Below are 25,765 nucleotides of genomic sequence, written 5' to 3'. Positions count from 1 at the left end.
AAGGAGTAGGCACAAAGACTCATAACTACTGAGAAGCAACTAATTTTAGCATGACCTGATATAAAGAAAGTCATTCCCAGAAGCAGCTACTTGCCCAACACACTTAAAGCAACTAGATGCAATTTGCCAGTTCAGCAAATGCAGCGAACCCTATAAAAACATAAATAATGGACAACATCATACAAAATTTAGAAAGCTTTTGCCCTCCTGCAAAACTAACCAAAGAACTATCTATATCAAGGGTGGGGAGGGGAGCTAAAAATAGATTTAAAATAAGCATTTTTCTTCAAGGAGTAATGCATCTGCCACCACAAACTTTGTTTAATACTCACTATCATTGGGAATACAAACAGAGACGTTTAATGTTAAGCAATATCAAAGGATAGGAGTCCACTGGTAGGTAGTATTTTTATATAAAGAGATCATCCTTCATATATTTCAGCTGATGCAAACTTAGATTTTTATCCTGACATGAGCACACCATTAAAAAAAATGAAGAGCCTCACATACTTTCAGGCTCTCTAGGCCATTTTCTGTAAGGGAATTGACCTGACTTCAACTTTCCATCTTCTCCGCATTCCCTGCAGCCTTTATTAGGAAAAGTATAGTCTTCCTCCGCAATGCAGAACAAAGCAGGAGGGAAGTGACCTCAGCAGGGTATAATGACATAGAGTCCATTCTGCAAAGCAGCCATTTTCTCAAGGGGGGGGGGGGTGATCTTTGCCATCTGAACAGCAGTAGCAATTTTGAGTGACCACCAGCAGCCTTCACCTGGAGATTGTGAATGAAAAGCCTAGAGTTCCACAGAGAATGACTCAACCAACAACAAAAAACTGTGGAAAAATAACAAAAAATTAGCTCTCATTTTCTCCAGAGCTAGTGTCACAGGAATGTGGTATGCTGTAAGTGGATAAGTGGAACACGTCTTTCAGATGAAGACATTTGAAACAGTATTACAAGCTTTACTGTTAGAGGCTTATGACCTTCCACTATATAATAAAGGTCTTTAAAGAAAGGAAGTTTAAAGCAACGTCTTAACATCATAAATTCTTTGCTGAAGAACAAGAATTATCTGCAATTGCAACACATTGGACACTGGCACTTTAATAGTTTTCAAGAATTTCAAACTGGATATGGACTAACTGCAAGCACTTTTGAATATTTATTCCTTGTACTTTATACTTTACATTTTTGATAATATGCTGTTATATGTAATGATATGTGAAAGTGTGTGAAGTTGAAGTGTTTAATTCTCTTATTACAATTTGGAAGTATTTTTCATTAATTTCCCCACAGTTTTTCACCTGGAGACTGGCAACAATGGTTCTCCAGGAGGAAATGGCTGGTTTGGAGGGTGGAGTCTATGGCATTGTATCTGTCTGATGTCCCACCCCTCCTCAACACCCCCCCCTCCAGCCTCTACCCCTCAAATCTCCAGGAATTTTCCAACCTGGAGTTGGCAACCCTATCACCTTCCCAGCCAACCATCAATCTACCTTTATCAGCTTTCCATCTCCTCCCCCCCTCCCTGAAGCCCCTATCTAGGAAAGGTAGTCTTTCTCCACAATGAGGACAAAAACAGCTGACATTATTCTCCTCTCCACCTTTGGAGCTGCACAAAAACCTTGTAAGGTGAGTTAGTCTGAAAGTCTTCCAGTTCTCAGCAAGAACCTGAGTCTGGCAGACCCTCTGAAGCACTATCTCCTATGCCACTGGCTGTCGAGGGGGGCGGGGCTGCTCTTGAACAGTAGCAAGCAGCCAGGCCTAGGGTAGCCAACCTCTAGGTGAAGCCTGAAGATCTCCTAGTATCACAACTGTACTCCAGACAACAGAACTCTCTTCCCCTGGGGAAAATAACTGCTTTAGAAGGTGAACTGCATGGCATTATATTCAGCTGAGGCCTCTCCCTTCCCCAAACTCTGGCTTCCAGAGACTCCACCACAAAATCTCCAGGAATTTGCCATCAACCTAGAACTGGCAACACTAGTCACGACTGGCCCCATTGAGTTCTCCCTCAGAGTCCAAAATAGGCCTGGAAAGAGTGTCTCCCCCCCATCTTTTACTGACAGAACCAAGCTGGATTACCTAACAACAGCCACTGCCTAGCAGCTTCCCCAGTGCCCCAATCCTCATCTGTCCTAGGGTTGGAGAGTGGGTTACTCTTTAAGTGACACACAGCCCAACCAAAAGGAGGGTAGGTGAGTCATCACCAATAAGGTTAGGCTATTATAACTATGGGATAATAGCAATAAGCAATATAAAGTTCATTGAAAATGGAATTACTAGATATGCAACTGCCATTACTTATTACTTACAATCAAATAAAAGATGCTGATTATAGATGAGCATGAACCAGGAAAATGCTGGTTCATTTGATTTCCCAAACTGGTTCATGGTTCATTTGTTTGGGAGGTCTAGAACAACTCCCTCAAGAGTTAGAGATGCCAAACTCAATGGGAGTTTTCAGCAGGCTGTCTTCCACCCGCCCTCCAAGTTTGGTGAAGATTGGATTTGGAATGTCTGAGTTACAGCCCCCCAAAGCAGGTGCCTCCAGGAAAGCTCAGCTTCAGCTCTCACACTAACTCTTCTCTCTTTGTGCTACAAAGTGAAAACAGCTGAGTCAGAATGGGAGCTCCATGACTGGCTCCCAGAACTGTCAATCAAATTATGGACAAGTACTGTAGGTGTTTCCGGGGCTCCCAGAAGTCCACTCCCAGCATTGCCAAAAGTTATTGAATTGGTGCCAAGCAGTTTGGGAAAATGAACGCAAAAAAAAGCCACCAAGGAAAAACATTTTCTGTTTGGGGCTAGTATGATCAAACAAACTAGTTCAAAATGAACCATAAACAGGCCTGGTTCGTGCTTGAACCACAGTTCATTTTTCAGTTCATGCCCATCCCTAATGTTGATATCCTTTCTGAGAATTCCACCTCCCCTTCTGAGAGTTCCACCTCTTTGTTCATTGAATAGTATTGCAGCTGCATAACAATCCCTGGATGAGTTCCACCACCTATTTTTCTACAAAATGACCTCTGCTCACACCTATTTTCTGAAACTGTCATACCACTGAAAAAGTTGGTTTATTTATCAAATTTATATCTCACTCCCTCTCCCATGAATGAGACTCAGGGCAGTTAACAGAATATAAAATACAGCTGATAAAAACAGTTTAAAAAGTACAATAAATAAAGTTAAAATGATTATGGCAGTAAGATTTTTATTAAGAGATGTCTACCAGCTTCCTTATAGTTCATTTCAAAGTCAATTGAATAAGAAACTTCATGGGCAAAACAGAACAGAAAGTGAAGTGTCCATAACCCTGATGAATTTCAGCATGCTTTTAACTCTGTGTGGAACATTTGCCAGTGCCTTAAGATCTGAACCTAGGACTCCTGATTTACTGTTCACATTCTTAGATGCAACACTATCAGTTATTTAGATTGCCCATCTTACTATAGATTAACTATGCACCAAAGATTTCTATAGGCAAAGAATGCCAATTTTTCTAACCCTTCCCCTCATCAACCAAGAATTTCCTTTCTTTTTTGCTTTCCTTATTAAATCCCAAACTAAGTATACAAGTAGTATGACAGATTAAAACTAATACAGACTTCAAAGTTTTAGGCTTCATGAACTTCAGCATTAAATATGAAGCACCTTGCAAGACAACAGATTGCAAATTTAAAATTAGATTCTGGTGGGAGGCTGTTATCATCAGATCTATATTTTCTGCTGGAAGTTAAGCTTTCAAGACTGTGAAAATTGGAGGCAAGAGCCAACTTTGCTTCCAAAAATGAAACAGCTGTCCACTGAAATAGATCTTCTCTCAAACTCAAATGGCATATGATAGCAACAGACTCATTTATTAGAACTTGTATCAGTCCTAATCTCCCCTGCACTCTTCCCTTAGATACCTTCCTCCCAGCCAGGCTCTCTTCTGAAATTGGAGCCCAATGAGAACATAAGAGAAGCCATGTTGGATCAGGCCAATGGTCCAACACTCTGTGTACTATACTATAAAGCACTATACTATAAAGTACTATAAAGCAGGGAAGGAAGACTACTGTCAGTAGTTGGTAGATGAATATTTTAATTATTTTGCTTTATATAGTGGTAGATGACACATTACTTTCTCCTCCCAAAATTTGCATGCCAGGCAGCCATGGCATGTACAAAATAGATTCAACAGACATACCTTACAAGGCAGTACTGGTTGGTACCCAGCACTACTTTCTCCAAGAAGTGGAAAATTGAGATGCACAGAATTGCAAATGCTATCAAAATGAACAGTTGCTGGACAGTTGATGTCACCACTTGCCACTCAAAGCTTCCATTACTGCCTTGTGGGAGCCTGTGAATATATGCCCAAAACCTGGTTGGGAAGGAGAGGGGGAGAAAAACAACAACAAAAGGATTAGCCAGAAAGGATACATAGTTTCACTTTCATCACATACTTCACAGACATGACAATATCAGCATTTAGGTGTATTATAATTATTCCTCTGCATTGCTAAATGTAGGAATGTATTTGGGTGGGAAGAGAGATTAAAATATTATAGAACATATTCTTCAAAGAAAAATATACAAATAGGCATGATTGCTATACAAGCAGCTTACATGATACGAGATACAATATTGGTACTAACTCAAATGTTAACTGCCTTTGCATCCTTTACTTAAATAAGAGCCAAGTGGAGGGGGAAAGGGGTAACAAGGGGCAGGCAAAAAGAAGACACCTTCAGGAAGGAAGACATTTCTATGCCATCTTCATGGATTTTTTTTAGAGATTCTCTGTACCAACCTCAGTGATCAAAGAAGAAGGCAGGTATGGACTCTTTTGAAATGTTTCTGCACTGACAAAAGTTCAGGATGCAAACTGAACCAAAAAAAGGGCAGTAACTGAAGGAACTGGTTTAACTGGCTTCTATGAAAAGAAATCTCACAATTAAATGCATAACTAAGTACAGGCAGAGCTGTACTATGCTTCCTTACTTCAAGAATGCAGATCTGTATTAAGCCTGGTTCTGCACAGACTCTTTCATTAAAGTCAACAGCTGAACAAATTTGTAACTAGCTTCTGAACCAGGCTTTATGGACGTAGCTCATCATCTTAGAATCTATTCATACCCTCAAGTAGCTGAGGACTGGATTTTTTTGTTGATATTTTAAAACCTATTCCTCATCTCTACACAAAAGCACAAGACAAGGAGGGAGGGTGGAAGAGAAACATCAACTAATCAAGTCCACCAAATACAAATAGCATGATCTACAGCTGCACACATGTGCTGGCAAAGCTAGCTTTAGTTCTGGGCCAGGAAACAAACAGATAGTGGAAAGGGTCATGACCATGTCCTTCTAGTAAATGACATGCATTTTCGTATTGTCCATTAATATCAACATAGCAGAGGATATAGTGATGGCCACCCATACAAAAGAAAAATTGCCTGAATTATACTGTTTGTGAGGTAGGTGTTACTACTTCCTATTGTTCAGCTCTCTACTTTCTGGCCAGGAGGCGGGGGTTGATTGAAAGGGGACACAAAACACTGCTCATATCTCCTTAGAGAGGCCTACCACAAGGCTGTGTACATTTTGTTCCTATTAAATGTTATATTATAAACAAGAAAGCAAACAAAAAAGCTCAGTGTTGAGGCATCTGAGGTGACAGTCCTCTATTAAGGCAGGTTCTTAAGCTCCATGAAGGAGGAATGAAGAAAACTTTTATATTTTACTGGGGGCATGGGTATAGAAGAATAGGGATGTGTCGTGGAGTTTCTCTGTCACTGGGGTTTGGAAAAGCTGTTCTTAGAATAACAACTATTTCTGAGACTAAAAAAGAAAACTGAAAAAGCCTCATAAGAAATAACCATGGAAAAGGCCATTGGTGCCTCCCCACCCCGCAACAAAACAAAACAAAACAAAACAGTGCAGCAGCACTATCCTGATGAATGTTTCAGATTATTGAAAAAAAAAATTTCAAAATGGCTTGCATTTTACTTGCTTGTATTTCATTTTGCTTCTGTAGGATTCAACAAATGCGAAAGGGTTACAAACATTTTGCTTGATTTTAGTTTTCTTCCTTCTGCTTTGTTTATTTCTCCCATCCCCTTCCTTAAATTGCAGTTGAGTGCTGAAAAGGAGTTCATGAGTTGCCCAGAAGCTGGCAGAAATTAATAACATGAAACTCATTTATATTGAAATAGATTCATTGGTATGCCAGCTGCTGACAATTTACCAAGCTGGATTCATGATAGCAAGCAAAGGTCTTACAAGCAAACTTCCCTTCCTTCCTCCACCTGCATCCTGTACTCAGCCTCTGAAGGAAAAAAAGCTTTAAAATATATTTGGTAACAGAAAAAGGCTGCTTTATAAATTGTGCTTTGAAAAAGAAATTTTAGACTGATCGTAAGGAAATTTCCATGGATATAAGTTTCATGTAACCAGCTCTTCCAAACAACATTTAGCAAATAAAAGATCTTAATTTAAAATATTTTCTTCTAATCACATTATACCCTGTCTGTGACGATCCCATTTCCTAAGCCAGCCGGCCTTAGAGAGCAGGATCAAGCTCTTTGGATCCTAATGTTTGAAACCATATAGAAACTAAATTGACAGAGAAAGAGATGTTTCCAGTTTGGAAAGAAGGATGTTTGACTCTCCCAGTATGCCCTTGAGAGATTACTAGCACTCAATTTGCCAGTAACATAACATGCAAAACTTTTACCTCACAAGTTGGGTTATGTTGTTTCATGGCTTTCAACTAATAAAAGAACTCTAGGAAATGCCAATCTTAAAGGTACATTGTTCTATAGACTTTGCAGGCAATGTGGTGCAAGTAACTCATTCTGGCTCTCAGCCACAAATGGCAGACAGGGAAAACCTCTCTCAAGAGAGAAGGGCATTAGACTGAACAGCTGAGTTTCTAGGAGAGATCCCTTTCAAAAGGCAACTGACAATCTTATTTAGCTGGAGGGCAGCCTTGCTCAGATGTGCTGCTCCTATTTCCCAACTCTCCCAAGAGCAAAGAGAGCACCATTCAGAAACAAGCACAGATCTCTGGCCACACTGTTTTCTCTTCAGTGCCACCAGTTCATATTACAACAGATTTTTAGACTTTATGATCCATGGCCCTTGTTTATATCAACTGAGGTTTAACAGCAAAAAGGATCTTCCTCTTATTAGGAATGCACAGAGGTGATTTTGAATATAAAAATAATAAGATCCATTATATCATGTTTATTAATCAAGGGTTTTTTAGTTGTGAAAGTCCAAGTTAGAAAGAGGGAGAATGATTCATTCCCTCAGCCAAATCAGGAAGTCATAATTCTACAATGGTTGTGTAAGTAATCTTCGCTAGGTATATGCAGCACCACTTATATTCACTGATACATTAAAAGATGCATCGGTCAATTTTACTTTTGAGGAGGCTTTCAAATCTGTATTACTATATTAAAACAAATCACAACTGCTAAAATTGTTCAAAAATAGTTAAATTACTAATGAGGTTATTAAAAATAATCATAGATAGGAAATAGTAAAACCATAAAATTAAGCCATTTGTGCCACAAATCAATCATAACCAAGCTCTACTAAATATTAAAAATGGAATTAAAACATAAAAAGGTCAGATGGAGACGTTCATCAATTTTTTTTTGGTAAAACAACCCAACCCTTCCCTACTGGCCATGCCATTTGGGAAACCTCCTTATGCTTTTAAAACAAAATTTGACCTTTTCGTTTACCTTTCATATGCTGTATGACTCCAGTACAAGTACCTACTTAGCCTTCTAATATTTTTCAAAAAGCTGACAAATGCCAGCAGTCACATTCCATTTGGGGAGTCACTGTGGCTGCTTTGTTTTTGTTTTCCTTTTTCTCCATAATTTGTTATGTGCTTTTCTGCTCTTTGTGGAGACAGGCAGATGGTTCATTTAACACTAAGACACAACCTTCAGAAGCAGTCTTCAATTTATCACATGGGAAAGGATTCTGGATCTATACTAGGCTTCCAAAGCTCCTTCTGGGGGCAGGGGTTCCCCCAGTTTCATATCTCCAACCTACTGGTACAGAGAGGGCTGCCAGAGGGATCCCCACCCTCAAAGAAGTCCATCATGCATGGAGCTCCATCATAGAGTTTTCCCCAAAATTGCTAGAGTGTCCCCACGTGAAACTATAGAGCTTCCCCAAATGCTAGAGCATCCCGATGTAATCTGTTCTGCACAACGTAACTTCTGGGTGATATCATCTCATCACACACAGGTGAAAAAAGTCTGCTGCAGGTAGGGACTTCAGCCACAACAAAAGAGTCACATAGATAGACAGAATGGAGAAAAAAAGCCAAACGGCTCCATGTACGATAAGCTTACATACACTTCCTATAATCTATGTATCCTTCAATAAAGTCCATTTCACCACTCTTATGTTGCAATTTCAGTTTATTATATAGGCAAAAAACAATAAGCCTTGAAAAAAGCGTGGAATATTCCAAGCTTCTATATATTCCCACTAAATACATTCTCTTTCTTAGGCTGCTTTCAAATAATATTTCCGCAGCAACCTAAAGCCATAGCGCAGTGCAACAGGATCAATCGATTTTATTTTTCCTGTTTTGCTTCCATGCTTTATCACCAGCAAAAGCTTATTCCTACAATAAAATATACACCATTGAATATGATTAGTAGACACCCAAGAACATCTTGCTTTCTTATTAAAAAAAAGTGTAGCATCCCATTGGTCAATTTCATGTAGAATTTCAAATTCATTATGCTTTTAAAATTACCATTATAAAATTCATTAGTACAAACTCTTTAAAAGCATCATACGTACACTCATCAAAAATTGTTTCTCTTATATCCAATGCTCTACTCTCATTCTCATTAGAATCACCATTAGAAGCTCTGTATACATTACATCTTAAATAGCAGTTTCCAGGTGCTATTTAGAAACTTGAAATATTCCATACTTTTTTCAAGGCTTATTTTTTTGCCTATATAATAAACTGGAATTGCAACATAAGAGTGGTGAAATAGACTTCATTGAAGGATACATCGATTATAATAAGTGTGTGTAAGCTTATCATACATGGAGTCGTTTGGCTTTTTTTCTCCATTACTGGTAGGAACTTGGCAACCCTAATCCATACTTTAAAAAAAGTTATTCTTTTTGGCTGTCTAGATGAAGTTGAAGTTAAAAACACATTTTGAGATGCTGGTATGTGAATGCTCCTCCCACAAAACTCACACAAAATACTGTGCTAAGAATTAGTAGTGCTCATGAATGGAGCCTATGTGGAGGTTTCCAAGCTCAAGGAACAACCATCTTTTCTTTCTTGAATACGTGGCACAGAATAGCAAGGTATGCACAGCAAAGATGCAAAGTGATAAGAAACGTTTTAAGGACCTCATTGTAAACAATAGCTTACATTTATCTTAGAACAAAGTTCTAAGAGGCACCTGTAGGACCAACACAGTTTAATTCTGAGTACAAGCAGTTGTGTGGATGAACACTTCTTCAGATACATTGAAATAGACTTTCTCAAGGGGAAGTGTTAGTTGCCAGAAAGAGGCAGTAAAAACAGGTTTCCTACCTGTAACTGATGATCTTCGAGTGGTCATCTGTGCAGTCACACTTGTGGGAGTAGGCGCCAGCGCCGATCTCGATCGGTAAACTTCAAAGCTGTGGATTTCCGCGCCTCCGACCCAGTGCGCATGCCCAGATGCCCCACTGCGCATGCCCACTGGGACGGCCGCGGACATCCCGCCAGTTCCTTCTGGCCGCCGCGTTAGCCCCACGGAGGGACCGGCTGCAGCGGGGAAGGTGGGCGGGTAGTGTGACTGCACGGAGGACCACTCGAAGATCATCAGTTACAGGTAGGAAACCTGTTTATCTTCTTCGTGGTCTCTGTGCATCACACTTGTGGGAGATTAGCAAGCTCAGGCCTACCTGGTGGAGGGTATGCCGGTCCATCACACAGAAACGGACTGCAACACTGCACGGCCCACCGAGGAAGCTTGTCTGTGCCTCAGGTTCAGGGCGTAGTGCGTCACGAAGGTGTGCGCCGAGGACCACGTGGCCGCCCTACAGATGTCTTGCAGGGGAACTCCCTTCGTGAACGCCTCTGACGTTGCTACTGCCCTCATCGAGTGGGCACGCAGCGGTCCTGGGAGAGGCTGCTTCCGAAGAAGGTAACACAAGCGAATTGTCCCTGTAATCCACTTGGACAAACGCTGAGACGAGATACGCTGCCCCAGGGAGGACTCAGCATAGGATACGAACAACCTGGCATCTTTCCTGGAAGGGCCAGTGCGGTGCAGGTAAAAGGAGAGCGCCCTCTTAACATCTAGGGCGTGCAACACCCGCTCGGAGTTGTTGGCTGGAGAGGGGAAGTAAACTGGCAAGTAGATCTCAGAGTTCAGATGAAACGGCGACACCACCTTAGGTAGGAAGGTGATGTCTGGGCGCAGCGTGGCCCCGTCAGCTGAAAACACCAAGTAGGGAGAGTCGCACCTGAGTGCGGCCAGTTCTTCGACCCGCCTTGCCGAGGTGATTGCCACAAGGAAGGCCGTTTTCCATGCCAGGAGGTGGGACGGGCACATCGCCATCGGCTCAAACGGTTTCCCCGTCAATGCCTTAAGAACTAGGGGGAGGTCCCACGCTGGCGCAGGGGCCTTGACCGCCGGGTACAGTCTCGCCATGCCCTTAAGAAAACGTTTAGTGTCCGGGTGCGTGAAGGGCGAGTGGCCGTCTATCGGCATGTGTTCTGCAGAGATAGCAGCTAGGTAGACCCGCACCGAGGAGGGCGCCAGGCCTCCGTCTAACAGCGTAACTAAGAAGTCCAGCATTAACGATAAGTCCGCCCTTTCGGGCACCGCAGAGCGGTCTGAAGCAAACTTGGCAAACCTGGCCCATTTAGCCGCGTACGACCGTCTTGTGGACGATTTCCTGCAGTTCAGGATGACAAACTGGGTTCTGTCTGAGAATCTGGATCCAGACACCAAGCCGTGAGGCGCAGGTGCGGGATGTCGTGGTGCAGGACCTGTCCCTGGTGAGAGAGCAGGAGATTCTGCACTTGAGGGAACTGTTGGTAGGTCCTCCCCGATAGACGGAGGACTAGAGGGAACCAGGGCTGTCGAGGCCACCATGGCATCACAAGAATTCCCCTTGGACGTTCCCTCAGGAGCTTCTGTACTACCTTGGTGAGGAGCGGTATAGGAGGAAACAGGTATACTGTGTGATGCCTCCACGGTACCAGGAGCACGTCCCCCAGCGCTAAGGGGTCCGTGCCTCCCCTGCAGCAAAACAGGTCGCATTTTGCGTTTTGCCTGGTAGCGAAAACGTCCAGCTCCGGGGTCCCCCAATAGTGGAAGACTGGGTGCAGAAACTCCCAGTTGAGCTCCCACTCGTGCAGGAGAGCTCCGCCCCGACTCAGAAAGTCCGCTTGTACGTTCCGATCCCCGGGGAGGTGAGTTGCTCGGAGAAACACTCCCCGAGAGATGCACAGCTCCCAGACCCGGAGGGCCAACTGACAGAGCCTCTGCGACACTGTGCCCCCTGTCGATTGATATAAGCCATCGCTGTGGTGTTGTCTGTCATCACCGCTACCGACCTGCCCTCCAGAAGCGGTTGAAAGGAGCGAAGGGCATGAAAGATGGCCAGCAACTCGAGGAAGTTTATGTGTTGGCGGGCGTGATGGCTTGGCCAGCGGTCCCCCACGCACATGCCCCCCATGTGAGCCCCCCAGCCCCACAGGGAGGCATCCGTGGTGAGCGTGCGTGTCGGCTCCGGCTTGTGAAAAAAAGCCCCTTCCATCAGGCGACTTTTCAGCCCCCACCAGGAGAGGGACGACAGAATCTCTGCAGGAACCGTAAGCAACCGGGAAGTGTTCTACGTTGCACCTGAAACTCCGCAGGAACCAGAGCTGTAGGGGCCTCATCCGAAGTCCCGCAAACGTCAGGACAGACGTCGTCGCCGCCATGAGTCCCAGAAGTCGTTGCAGCTTCCGCGCAGGGACAGTCGGATTCCGTTGGAGAGAGGACACCAGTTGCACTATGGCGTCCGCCCTGTTGGGGGGGAGGAACGCCCTGCATACGCGTGTGTCCAGGATCGCCCCGATGAATTGTACCTTCTGAGAAGGTATCAGATGAGACTTTTTTAAGTTGATCTGGAGCCCCAATTCATCCACCAAGGCCAGGGTGATCGTGATGTGCCGCAGCAACTGATCCCTCGATTCCGCCACCAGGAGCCAGTCGTCTATATATGGGAAAAGTGTCACGCCTTGTAGCCTCAGGTGGGCGGCAATGACCACCATGGTCTTGGTGAATACCCTTGGGGCTGTACAAAGGCCGAATGGTAAAGCTCGATACTGGAAATGGTCATCTCCAACCGTGAAGCGCAGATACTTCTGATGCCGGGGGTGGATGGAGATGTGGAAGTATGCGTCTTTCAGATCGAGAGTCGCCATCCAGTCTCCGTTGCCCAGCTAAACTAGGAAATTCCAAGTGGAAAAGAAAGTTCACCGACCGTGGCAGAGAGATCAACCGATCAGCGCGGCGGTCAGAAGAGAACTGGCGGGATGTCCGCAGCCGTCCCAGTGGGCATGCGCAGTGGGGCGTCTGGGCATGCGCACTGGGTCGGAGGCGCGGAAATCCACAGCTTTGAAGTTTACCGATCGAGATCGGCGCTGGCGCCTACTCCCACAAGTGTGATGCACAGAAACCACGAAGAAGATCTGGGCAATAAGTATAGCTAAGATTGGACTAAAGCATTTGTTAAGACTTGTGAATAGCAAAAATAAAAAGCATACAAATAAAAGAGTTAACAAACAAAATGAGAACTAAGTTCGAGTCCAGTGGCACCTTTAAAACTGACAAAGTTTTATTCTGGGTATAAGTGATAACTCTGTGACTTACCTTGTGCAAATGCACACTTCTTTGAACAGACTTCCTCAAGCATTACATATAGGTAGAGAGAGGGTGAGTGAGGGTTCATTGCCAGGATGGGCTAATTAGAGTCGAGATGCATAAGTAACTGAGCAACAAATATAGCTAAGATTGGATTAACACAGTTGGTAAGACCTGTGGATAGCAGCAAATTATCATACAGATAATAAAAGAACGAAGTTTGAGTCCAGTGGCACTTTTAAGACCAACAAAGTTTTGTGTGCAAAAAGTGGGCAAAGTGTGTTTGCAGTTGAATAAAACTTGAATAAAACTTTTTTGGAGAGGATTTCTTTTTTTTTTGGGGGGGGGGGGGGTTGTGGGTTTCATGATGACTTCTGGTGACTGACCCCTACTGGGGGCCTGGAGGATATTCAGAGAGGTGGCTGAATAAAGTTTGCCCTTGTCCTCCCAACTTGGTATTTCAAGAAAGTCTCCCCCATCCAAGTGCTAACCAGAGCCAACCCTGCTTAGCTTCAAAGATCTGATGAGATTGGTCTTGCCTGGGTTATCCAGGTCAGTGTGTACCTTGGAAAAAAACTTTTTTGGTCTTAAAGGTGCCATGTCTCACACTTTGTTCTGCTGCTTCAGACCAACACAGCTACCCACCTGAATCCAATATAATAAAAGTGTCAATAACAGATGTGAGAACTAAGTTTGAGTCCAACAAAGTTTAGTTCTGGGTGTAATCTTACCTATATTTATCGCCTAATTACATATGCATCTTGACTCTAACACTTTAACTTCACAAACATTGGCTTTAAAAAGTTGTCTGTTACATCACTGAATTCAGTTATCTCAAACCTTTCTAAAACAGGAAGGAAGGAAGGAAGGAAGGAAGGAAGGAAGGAAGGAAGGAAGGAAGGAAGGAAGGAAGGAAGGAAGGAAGGAAGGAAGGAAGGAAGGAAGGAAGGAAGGAAGGAAGGAAGGAAGGGAGGGAGGGAGGGAGGGAGGGAGGGAGGGTATTGTTTAGAAAACACAGCAATCTTTCCCAGGCATATTCATCTCATCATGGAAGTTTTGCAAAGAAAACTGCCGATAAATCTGTCAAATAAATTATTCCTCCAGCATGAACATCAATCCCACACAAATCTATAAATAGAAAGATAATTATCTCTCTCCCAAGACCTTGTATTTCTCTGTAACTGACAGGTCATATCCTCCAAAACAACAATTAAAATTGGCAAAACTATAAATAAGATTTAATAAGAGCTGATCAAGAAGGCAACATACTGGCAGGCACTCCAGGGAAAACTCCTCTGGGTGTTTGTTTTTTTAAAAAAATAAACATGAAAAGCAAGCCATATGAGTCTGTTGTAGCTAAAACAACAAAATGAATTATATGGCATCTTAAAGACAAATACTTATATTGTGGTATAAGCTTTTGTGTGTTAGAGCCTTATTTGTAGGATGCATAAAATATTATTATCAAGCATCTAGGAATACATTAGTACAATCAAAAGCACAGAGATAACAGTGAAAGCCTTTTATTGCAAAATGAAGCCCTCACCCTGCTGGTGGCTGGGCAGGCTCTGGAAAACCTAAGCTACAAGACCAAGTAATCTAATAAATAGACATATTACTATGCTGAACATATCTACAACTGCTCCTGAGAAGATGACCCTTCTCTCTCAAGCCTGGGTTGGTGGTGGCAAGTTTTCCAATGCACTCTATGTGGACCTGCCCTTGAAGATTTCCAAAGCTCCATTTCACTCAAAAGACAGCAGGAAGATTGTCAATGGACATGACATGTAGAGATCGGAAGATTCTATTCACTTACCGTGAAGTCTTCCTTCTCTGTGGTCCCGGAGTGGTCCAGTCCTCATTCTTGGGATCACAGCTCCTCCTCTTCTATTGCAGGACTTAACCAACTTGACCCGAAGGGGAGGTGCTTGATCCTCAGAAGTCAGTTCTTCTGTCAGCTATCCTACCTCCCTAATAATAACTCCCAGAACAATAGGAGAGAACATCTCTCGGGAAACAAAAAACAGTCCACTCCCTCCAGAGCTTATCCTGAACCCTTACTCAAGGGGCTCTAGTGAGGGACCCAGTAACCAACACAGTGCCCACCTCCAACTCCGCAGTCCCAGGACAAAGCTGATACCCCCCCTGACACAACTGGGTGGGTAGGACTGGACCACTCCGGGACCACAGAGAAGGAAGACTTCACGGTAAGTGAATAGAATCTTCCGTTCTCCAGTGGTCCCAGGAGTGGGCCAGTCCTCACTCTTGGGACATAAAAAAGCCGAGTCCCTGGGTGGGCACTTCAGCTTTGTCCCGAGACCACGTGTTGGAGCACCTTCCTACCGAACGCAGCCTCAGCTGAGGCCGCCTTATCAATCCTATAGTGCTTAGTGAAGGAGTGAACCGACTTCCAAGTTGCCGCCTTACACACTACCTCCAGAGAAGGAAAAGCCCTATAGGCCACTGAAGTGGCTGTTCCCCTGAGGGAATGAGCCGTCACTCCCACTGGGGGCTCCAAACCTTTTGCCTTGTAGGCCTCACAGATGCACCCCCTAATCCACCTACTAATGGTGGAGGCTGACACCTTGCGTCCATTGTTTGAAACTCTAAAGGAGACAAACAAAGAGTCAGATTGACGGAACCCCTTAGTCCTGTCCAAATAGAAACTAAGGGCTCTACGGACATCCAAACAGTGCCACAACTTCTCTGTCTCATGGACTGGATTAGGGCAGAAAGAAGGAAGCACAATGTCCTCCGCCCTATGAAAGCGTGAATTTACCTTCGGAATGATGCAGGATCGGTGAGAAGCACTACTTTGTCCTGATGGAAAATGCAGAGATCCTTATGAATCGAAAGAGCCTGAAGCTCCGACACTCTGCGTGCCGAGGTGATGCCCACTAAGAACGCCACCTTAAAGGTCAGCAACTTAAGGCTACACGATGCCATAGGCTCAAAAGGCTTGCCACATAGTGCCTTCAGCACCGTGTTTAGATTCCAAGACGTGAACCTATGCACCTGCGGTGGATTAACCAAGGTCAACCCCTTTAGGAACCTCCTGATATGCGGGTGTGTGGAAATAGACTTGCCCTTCGTAGACCCTCTAACCGCTGCTATGGCTGCCACTTGTCTACGCAGCGTGCTAGTGCTAAGGCCTTTTTCTAGCCCCTCCTGCAGAAAAGACAGTATGACAGCAACTGAGGCATGTAAAGGGTCTTGCCCTTTATTTGCACACCAGGTATGAAAAACCTGCCAGGTAACATTATAGCTCCTGCTAGTGGAGCTCTTCCTCGAAGACAACATGGTGTCTACCACCTTAGTAGAATAACCCAAACTAATCAACTGCTGCCGCTCAATCTCCAAGCAGTGAGCTGCAGCATTTCTGGTCGTGAATGATGCAGTTTGCCTTGCACTAGTAGATTCCCCCTCAACGGAATTCGCCACGGTTCCAATATCGACAGACTTTGAAGTTCCTGGAACCAGGCTCTCCTGGGCCAAAAGGGGGCCACCACAATCACTTCCGCTTTCTGCTCCCGGACCCTCTGCAGAAATCTCTGGATGATCTGGAACGGAGGAAAAGCGTATAATAGAGTTCTCGGCCAGTCTGAGTTCAGAGCGTCGACCGCCGTCGCCCCTCTGCTTCTTGTTCTTGAGAAATACTGAGGCACTTGGTGATTGTCGTCCGAAGCAAAGAGATCCACTCCCGGCGTCCCGAATCTTTGGCAGAACTCTCGAAACGTTTTGCGATGAAGAGACCATTCCGACTGGTCCAGTGATTGCCGACTCAGCCAGTCCGCTACCACATTGTCCTTTCCTGCCACATGGATGGCTCTGATGGATCGAAGATGTACTTCCGCCCATCTGAACAGGACCTGAGCTTCGTCCTGAAGCTTCCGGTACCTGGTGCCTCCTTGACGATTCACATAGGCCTTTGCCGTCATGTTGTCTGTTTGGATCAGGACATGAGTCCCTGTCAGTCTTTTTTCCATCTGAAGCATGGCCAGTCGTATGGCTCTCAATTCCAGAAGATTTATACTTTCTTCGGCCTCTTGGATGTTCCACTGACCCTGTGTTACCGCTCCGGCCATGTGCGCTCCCCAGCCAAAAAGGCTGGCAACCGTGGTCAACACCACCCTTTTGTGTTCCCGCAATTCCTGTCCCAAGGAAAAACGATCGGGAGTCTGACAGCACTCGAGATCTTTCAACAGATTGGCTGGTAATGTCAGTGAAATTGGGCTTTTGGTATTTATCTGCTTCTGGAAGGGTAAAAGGAATTTCTGGAGTGGCCTCGTGTGGAACCGTGCCCACTGAACTATGTCCTGGCACGAAACCATCATTCCCAACAACTTTGCCAATAGCATCAGCTTGACTCGCTTCCGTTGCTGGACTTCCAAAACCAGCTGCAAGATCTTTGACTGTCTTTCTGGGGTCAGAAAAACCCTGTCCAAGCTGGAGTTGATCTGAACCCCTAGGTGTGTCAGAGACTGGGAAGGTTGAAGCCAGCTCTTCTGAACGTTTATCACGAACCCATGCACTCTGAGGGTTTTGATGGTCAAATCTAGGTCTTGTTTCGTCTGCTCCGCCGACGGGGCCTTGACCAGAATGCCTTCCAGATACGGAAACAGAGAGACCCCCTGTAACCGGAGGACCACCACGAGAGCGACTAAGACTTTTGTGAACACTCTTGGTGAAGACTTTAAGCCAAAAGGCAGAGCTCTGTACTGGTAATGACGCCCGTCGTAGGAGAAGCGAAGAAACCTGCGGTGTCCCTTGGTGATAGGGATATGCAGGTAGGCCTCCGACAGATCTATGGAGGCCATGAAGTCTCCCCTTTGAACAGCCAGTAGTATGGACCTCAGAGTCTCCATTCGAAACTTCTTTGTAACTACCGACTTGTTCACCCACTTCAAATCCAGTATAGCCCGAACGTCTCCGTTCTTTTTGGGGACTACAAAGAAGACTGAATATGTGCCTTGAAATTTTTCTGTCACCGGGACCAATTCGATGGCTCCTATCTGAACCAGATGGTTGATGGCCATCAGCAATGTACGATGTTTCTCGAGGGATTGAGATCTCTGTACTTCCAGGAAACGGTGTCGTGGAGGCGAATGAAATTCTAGGGAGTAACCGTTGGTAACTGTGTCCAAAACCCATCTGTCTGAAACCGTTTGATCCCACACGTGGGAGAATCTTTGAAGCCGTCCCCCTATCCGAGTGAGGTCCAATGGACCCCCCAGTCATGCTGAGGTAGACTTCTTCTGTCCTTTGATTGGTTGACTTTGTTTCCCACCGAAGGAAGCTCTGCCGTCTCTGGCCTTTGGTTGCCACTTTGTTCTGTATTGCTTGAAGGAGGTTTGTCTTGAGTCGCTCCTATTTCCACGAAAGGACTGGAACCTCTGCCTCGTTCTGTTATCACGTCTCTTGGAGGGCAGGACTTTTTTCTTATTTCTGTCCTCTATAAGGTATCTGTCTAGGCCTTCCCCAAAGAGTGAGGCCCCTTTAAAAGGAACTGCAGCCACTTTTGCTCTAGCTGAGGGATCAGCATCCCAATTACGTAGCCAGGTAATCCGTCTGGCTGTAACGCTAGAGGCCATAGCCTCTAGCGTAATTTTTTTAAGTGAGTCCTTTACATCCCTAGGCAGATCCTCCCTCTTAGCTAGGTCAGAGAGCCACATGTATGAAGCCCTACAGAAAAGAGACGTGGTAGCTGACACTTTTAAAGCACTAGCAGAGGCTTCAAAATTGCGACATAAGGCCTGCTCTATGCGCTTGTCTGTCGGATCCCTTGGCATCCCATCCGCATCCATTGGTAGTATGGAATTAGAGGCCAGACTGTTAACCGGGTCATCTACCACTGGTAACTTCAGTCTCTTGGTCGCCTCTGGGATGAAGGAGAAGAACTTAGAGAAGTTTGATGACACCTTTTTAGGCTTGGCTGGATGTTCCCACTCAGATCTGATTATCGAGAAAAACCCTGAGGGCAAGGGGACCTGTAGGGGTTTTGAACCCGACCTGGGGATAATATCCTCCATTGCAACAGGAAACTCAGCATCCCCCTCATCCTTAGATTTTGGAGTATACTGTATCTGCAATGTCCTAATCACTTTTGGAAGCAGGCGTGGATACACATCTGCTGGAAACAGTTTGGAATGCGTAGAGGCCGCCCCCTCCTCTTCCTCAGAGAGTTCTCCTGTGTCAGGTGACGAAGAGCCATCAGACAAGTCAGAATCCTCTTCTTCTTGATCAGAGGGAACTGAATGCAAATCTAACCTACTGCGCTTAAGAGGCCTTGAGGGAAAACTTTCCTTTTCCTTATCTACCTCTCAGTGTTTTTGTTTGGCTGCCCTCTTAAGTGGAGGGGTTGGGGTGGCTGCAGAGGCTGCTTGAACCTCTTTTTTGACCAGCTCTTGAATCCAAGAAAGATTAGACTTAGCTTCATCTGCTGAAATATCAGCCTGATGATCTTCTGTCCCTTCTTCCTGTGCTGGTGAATCAGCCAACTCCAACTCACATGTGCTGTTCTTTTGAGGGGTTATAGAGTGTTTCGAGCCCGTCCCTGTGGCATCGGTCCCATCGTTGTGGGACCCAGGGGGCCGGCGCAGCGGCACGCCGAAGCAGCCTGTCACTAATAACACAGGTCGAGATGCAGGACAGGAACCCGGAAGTGACCGACAGGCTGCTTCAGCGTGCCGCTGCGCCGGCCCCCTGGCACTCTATAACTGGCCCCCTGGCACTCTATAACACTCTATAACCCCTCAAAAGAACAGCAGTCTAGCTCGCTTCCCCCGAGCCCTGCCGCCATAAGCCTCAAGGGGGCTCATTTTGCGGCATCTCCCGGCGGGAGGGTGGCACCAGCACGGGACACATATCAAATGAAAGAGGGGGTGCAGGGCTATCAGAAACAGCTGGCGGAGGGAGTCGGGAGACCACCCCACTGGGGGATCCACACCCCGAAAGTGATGAAGGTGGCGCAGACAGAGCCAACAGAGCCAACAGGACAAAATAAATAGGCTGCATTATGCAGCAAAGTTGAGAAAGTGCCTTATCCCATATACTGATGAAGTAAATACAGGATCTGAGAACAAAATTGCACAAACACAAAGCTCCCTTACACTGAATCAGTGCTTGGGTCCACGAAAGTCAGTATTGTCTAGTCCAGTCACAAACACAAAGCTCCCTTACACTGAATCAGTGCTTGGGTCCACGAAAGTCAGTATTGTCTAGTCCAGTCACAAACACAAAGCTCCCTTACACTGAATCAGTGCTTGGGTCCACCAAAGTCAGTATTGTCTACTCCAGGGGTGGCCAGAGGGAGGGAGGAAGGAGGGAGGGAGGGAAGGAAGGAAGGAAGGGAGGAGGGAGGGAGGAAGGAGGGAGGGAAGGAAGGGAGGAGGGAGGGAAGGAGGGAAGGAAGGAGGGAGGGAGGGAAGGAAGGAGGGAGGGAAGGGAGGGAGGGAGGGAGGGAAGGAAGGAAGGAAGGAAGGAAGGAAGGAAGGAAGGAAGGAAGGAAGGAAGGAAGGAAGGAAGGAAGGAAGGAAGGAAGGAAGGAAGGAAGGAAGGAAGGAAGGAAGGAGGGAGGGAGGGAAGGAAGGGAGGAGGGAAGGAGGGAAGGAAGAAAGGAAGGAAGGGAGGAAGGGAAGGAGGGAAGGAAGGAAGAAAGGAAGGAAGGACGGAGGGAGGAAAGGAAGGAAGGAAGGAAGGGAGGGAGGAGGGAGGGAGGGAAGGAGGGAAGGAAGGAAGGAAGAAAGGGAGGAGGGAGGGAGGAAGGAGGGAGGGAAGGAAGGGAGGAGGGAGGGAGGGAAGGAGGGAGGGTGGGAGGGAAGGAAGGAGGGAGGGAGGGAGGGAGGAGGGAGGGAGGGAGGGGGGAGGGAGGGAAGGGAGGGAGGGAGGGAAGGAAGGAAGGAAGGAAGGAAGGGAGGAGGGAGGGAGGGAGGGAAAGAAGGAAGGAAGGAAGGAGGGAGGGAGGGAAGGAAGGAAGGGAGGAGGGAGGGAGGGAAGGAGGGAAGGAAGAAAGGAAGGGAGGGAGGAAGGGAAGAAAGGAAGGATGGAGGGGAAGGAGGGAGGGAGGGAAGGAAGGCCGGCCGCCCCTCCCGCCAGCAGCCCCCCCTCCCAGCTTACTTACCTTGTTCCAGGGCGGGTGGCGGACTCTCCTCCGGCCTGCTGGTGCTGCTGGCGGGGCTGGCGGCGGCTGCGGAGGCCGGGGAGGCGGCGGAGAGGCCGGTGCTGGTCTCTGGAGGGCCTCCAGGGACCAGCGCCGGCCTCTCCGCCGCCTCCGCTGGTCTCTGGAGGCCCTCCAGGGACCAGCGCCGGCCTCTCCGCCGCCTCCGCTGGTCGGCGCTGGTCGCCGGAGGCCCTCCAGAGTCTCTGGAGGGCCTCCCGGGACCAGCGCCGGCGCCTCCACGGCCTCTCCGCGGCCTCCAGCGACCAGCGGAGGCCGCGGAGAGGCCTCCGCTGGTCGCCGGAGGCCCTCCAGAGTCTCTGGAGGGCCTCCCGGGACCAGAGCCGGCGCCTCTGCGGCCTCTCTGCGGCCTCCGCTGGTCACTAGAGGCCCTCCAGAGTCTCTGGAGGGCCTCCAGCGACCAGCGGAGGCCGCGGAGAGGCCTCCGCCACCGCCGCCGGGCCCCGGGCGGGAAAGGCGGCGAGTGAGTGAGGGAGCGTCCCTGCGCGTGCACAGGGGCCCTGCACACGCGCAGGGACGCTCCCTCACTCACTCGCCGCCTTCCCCGCCGGCACCCGCGGCCCACCGCCTCCGGGGCTGGCTAAACCGGGACCTCTAATGGTCCCGGTATAGCCAGCCCGGGAGGCGGGAATAGGGGGCCAGAACCGGGACATTCCCGGCTGCCCGGGACGGTCTGGCCACCATAGCAGTAGCTCACAAGTTTAATGTCAGTAAACTGTAGCTCATGAAGCAGAATTTTTGCTCATGAGACCCCACAGCTTAGAGAGGAATATTGGTTAGGGCAGGGGTGTTGAACTCATTTGTTATGGGGGCTGGATCTGACATAAATGAGACCTTGTTGGGCCAAGCCATGTCAGGCAGTGCCATGTGTGTACCTATTTAAGATTAGGTGCAGAGATATAAAATTTATAAAGGACACAGAGAAACACAATTAAATATTTTTTTTTAAAAAAAAAAAACTTAAATAGAACAATAAATTTTTAAAATCTCATTTAAGTGAGCTCTGGCTCACAAAAGCTTGCTGAAGAAAAACATGCTAGTCTTTAAGGTGCGCAAGAATTTCTAGTGCTGTTGTTTTGTAAAGGGAAATGGGAACTCCAAAGAGAAACCTTTCACAAGACTCAAAGCGAATCTGTGGCAACAACATATTAAAGTAGAAACACAGAATAACAAATTTCTCTCACCTCCCCTTTAACTTTATCTAGGGGTTCTCAAAGTGCGAAACTTATGCCGAATTAGCAGTATGATCTGTTATTGAAACATTTTACCTCCCCTGTCCCACTGTAACCTAAAGTGGTCCCTGAAATGCTGCTCCTAGGGTCAGGGGGAGCAAGAGAGGAAAAGTGGGGTTTTATGGCGGAAAGGAAAATTACTCCTGCTACTGGAAATCTAGTGCTTAATCTAAACCCATGTATTCCAAACTAAACTAAACAGGTGTGCTTAAGTCTCTCTCTCTCTCTCTCTCTCTCAGCTTGGCTTCGCGAACGAAGATTTAAGAAGGGTGCAATAGTCCACGTCTGCTACATACATACATACATACATACATACATACATACATACTGTGGCTAATAGCCTCTGATGCACCTCTGCTTCATATTTTTATCCAATCCCCTCTTAAAACTGGCTATGCTTGTAGCTGCCACCACTTCCTGTGGCAGTGAATTCCACATGTTAATCACCCTTTGGGTGAAGAAGTACTTCCTTTTATCCCTCATATTATACTGTATTTACATGATCTGTAGATTTCTTTTAGTATTCCACTAACAAGAGAGAAGTGAACCCATCTTTCACAAGACAGATGCTGGGGCCAAGCCTGGATTTGAACTTGATGAGGAACTTTATCAAAAGCTTTCTGGAAGTTAAGGTAAACAACATCTATTGGGTCCCCTTTGTCCACATGTTTGTTCACCCCATCAAAGAACTGTAACAGGTTAGTGAGGCAAGATCTTCCCTTACAGAACCCACGCTGAGTCTTCCTCTATAACTTGTGTTCATCCATGTGCCTACTCATTCTGTCCTTGATAACGGTTTCTATGAAATTTCCTGGTACTGAAGTCAGACTGACTGGCCTGTAATTTCCCAGATCTCCTCTGGAACCCTTTTTAAAGATGGGGGTGACATTTGCTACCTTCCAGTCCTCAGGAATGGAGGCAGATTTCAATGAAAGATTACATATTTTTGTCAGGAGATCCACAAGTTCAACTTTGAGTTCTTTCAGAACTCTTGGATGTATGCCATCCGGACCTGGTGACTTATTAGTTTTTAATTCGTCTATCAGTTGAAGAACCTCCTCTCTTGTCACCTCAATTTGACTCAGGTCTTTCAACACTCCTCCCAAAATTAGTGGTTCTGGAGTGGGCAAACACTTCTCATCTTCCACAGTGAAGACTGAGGCAAAAAATGCATTCAGCTTCTCAGTCATTTCCCTATCCTCCTTCAGTAATTCTTTTACCCCTTGGTCATCCAAGGGCCCCACTGCCTCCCTGGCTGGTTTCCTGCTTCTAATATATTTGAAGAAATTTTTATTGTTGGTCTTTATGTTTTTTGCAATATGCTCCTCATAGTCCCTTTTTGCCTGCCTGATCACAGTCTTGCATTTGATTTGCCACTGCCTGTGTTCCCTTTTATTAATCTCACTTGGACTAGCTTTCCACCGCTTAAAGGAGTCCTTCTTAACTTTTACAGCTTCCATTACTTCGTTTGTTAACTATGCTGGCCTTTTCTTATACCTGTTTGTGCCTTTCCTAACTTGTGATATATATTTTATCTGAGCTTCTAGGATTGTTGTTTTAAATAGCCTCCAAGCTTCCCCAAGGGTTTTGACTGTATTTACCTTTCCTTTCAGTTTCCTCTTCACATGCCTCCTCATCTCAGAGAATTTATCCCTTTTAAAGTTAAACGTGGTTGTGCTGGTCTTTTGGGGCAACTCTCTATTTATACAAATGGTGAAATCAATAATGTTATGGTCACTGCTCCCAAGCGGTGCAATCACTTTTACATCTTTCACCAAGTCTTGGGCATTACTTAGGACCAAATCCAGGATCGCCCCAACCCTGGTAGGTTCTGTGACCATTTGCTCCATAGCACAGTCATTGAGAGCATCTAGAAACTCAGTCTCTTTCTCTCGACCTGAACACATATTGACCCTATCAATCTGCGCGTACTTAAAACCACCTATTACAACATAGTTTTTATGTTTAGCTGCTATCTTTAATCCTTCCATCATATTATAGTCGACCTCTATCTTTTGATTTGGTGGGCGATAACAAATTCCCATAGTTAAATTTCCTTTTGGGCCTTCTATTTTGACCCAAAGCATTTCTAGAAGGGAATCTAATTCTTTGACCTCAGTCTTACTGGACTGTATACCCTCTCTGACATACAGAGCCACCCCACCTCCAACCCTTCCCTCCCTATCCTTCCGATATAACTTATATCCAGGAATCACCGAGTCCCACTGATTCTCATTCCATCAAGTTTCTGAAATTCCCACAATGTTTTGCCCCAACACTAAACATTCCAAATCACCAGTTTTACTTCTAACACTTCTAGCATTTGTATACAAACATCTATAATTTCCCAGGCAAGTTAGGCCCGCAACCTTCCTCCGGCTGCCTCGAGACTTTGGCAGACACTCCATACTGTTTGTCACCATCTCAGTGGACAACTCTGATCCATTACCCGGTATAACCCCCTCTTAAAAAAAAACTGGAATAGGTGAGTCACAGAAAATAGTTGTAGGGTTGTCAACATGTCATTCAATACTGTTCCATCACCTTAGAATCTATTCAAATACAATGGAAGATCATTAATGGCAGGATACTATAGTTCTATAATTATACATTTTAAAAGCACTGCATCTGGATAGGTATGTAAAGCACAGTGTAGTATTAAAGTTTACTGTAAGAACAAATGTATATGTTAAAAATGGAGAACTCTTGAAACAAAAGTACAACAGGAAGAGAAGGATAACTGAAAAACAGGCCCAGGAATCCATATCTGGCAACCCAGGTGCCAGTAGCCCTGCTGATCACAGCAAGCTCCAGGGCAAAATTAATAACCAGATTGATAGTCCTAGCACTTGCTCTTTCTCATAACACATCATTAATTTGCTTTGCTGGAATTAATGCACAACACAGTTTGTCATCATCTTGCTCATACTTTAACAGTGGCACACCTAGCTTATTTGGTGCCGGAATGGATTATTTTTAACACCCCCTCCTCTGTAGTTTTCGCCATTGAGTCACAACTGACTTATGGCAACCTCATATGGTTTTTTAAGGCAAGAGACATTTGGACTTGGTTTGTGATTGCCTGCCTCTGTGTTGGCCTTGCTTAGCTTCTGAGATCTGATGGGACCAGGCTAAGATGAGGTTATCCAGGTCAGGGCCCCTCCTCTCTATGATAGAATTATTTTCAGTAATATTCATGAAATAAAATGAATAATAATATTGGCCAGAAAATAGATTTAGGTGGGTAGTCATGTTGGTTTGAAGCAAAAGAAGAAAAGTTGGTCTTAAAGACCCAAACTTTATTTCAGGGGCCAGAAACAGAAACAATTATTTTTTTTTCCTTTAACTTCATATATAATCATGCCAGTAAAAAAAAAATCATATTCCAACACGGTATTCCATCATGTGACCTAGAATGGTGTAGTTGTATCAGATTAGGGTCTGAGAAATCCAGGTTT

The 25,765-nt window shown here is 45.7% G+C and overlaps 1 protein-coding gene across 3 annotated transcripts in view; it reads right to left on the bottom strand.

Moving 5' to 3' along the window:
• The window catches only part of TIAM1 (TIAM Rac1 associated GEF 1), a 338,703-nt gene that overhangs the window by 219,858 nt on the left and 93,080 nt on the right, over positions 1–25,765 (bottom strand). Inside the window, exon 2 of one of the 3 annotated variants that reach the window (XM_060234346.1) lies at positions 4,196–4,372. The exons of the other annotated variants lie outside the window; for them this stretch is intronic. The gene's annotated coding sequence lies outside the window, so the exon portion shown is untranslated. The remainder of the gene's footprint in view (positions 1–4,195; positions 4,373–25,765) is intronic. 3 annotated transcript variants of the gene reach the window in all.

Source organism: Heteronotia binoei, chromosome 3, assembly GCF_032191835.1.
Source record: "Heteronotia binoei isolate CCM8104 ecotype False Entrance Well chromosome 3, APGP_CSIRO_Hbin_v1, whole genome shotgun sequence".
Lineage (NCBI taxonomy): Eukaryota > Metazoa > Chordata > Lepidosauria > Squamata > Gekkonidae > Heteronotia > Heteronotia binoei.
Note: the sequence above shows the minus strand (reverse complement) of the source record. Positions and strands in the feature narration are given on the sequence as shown.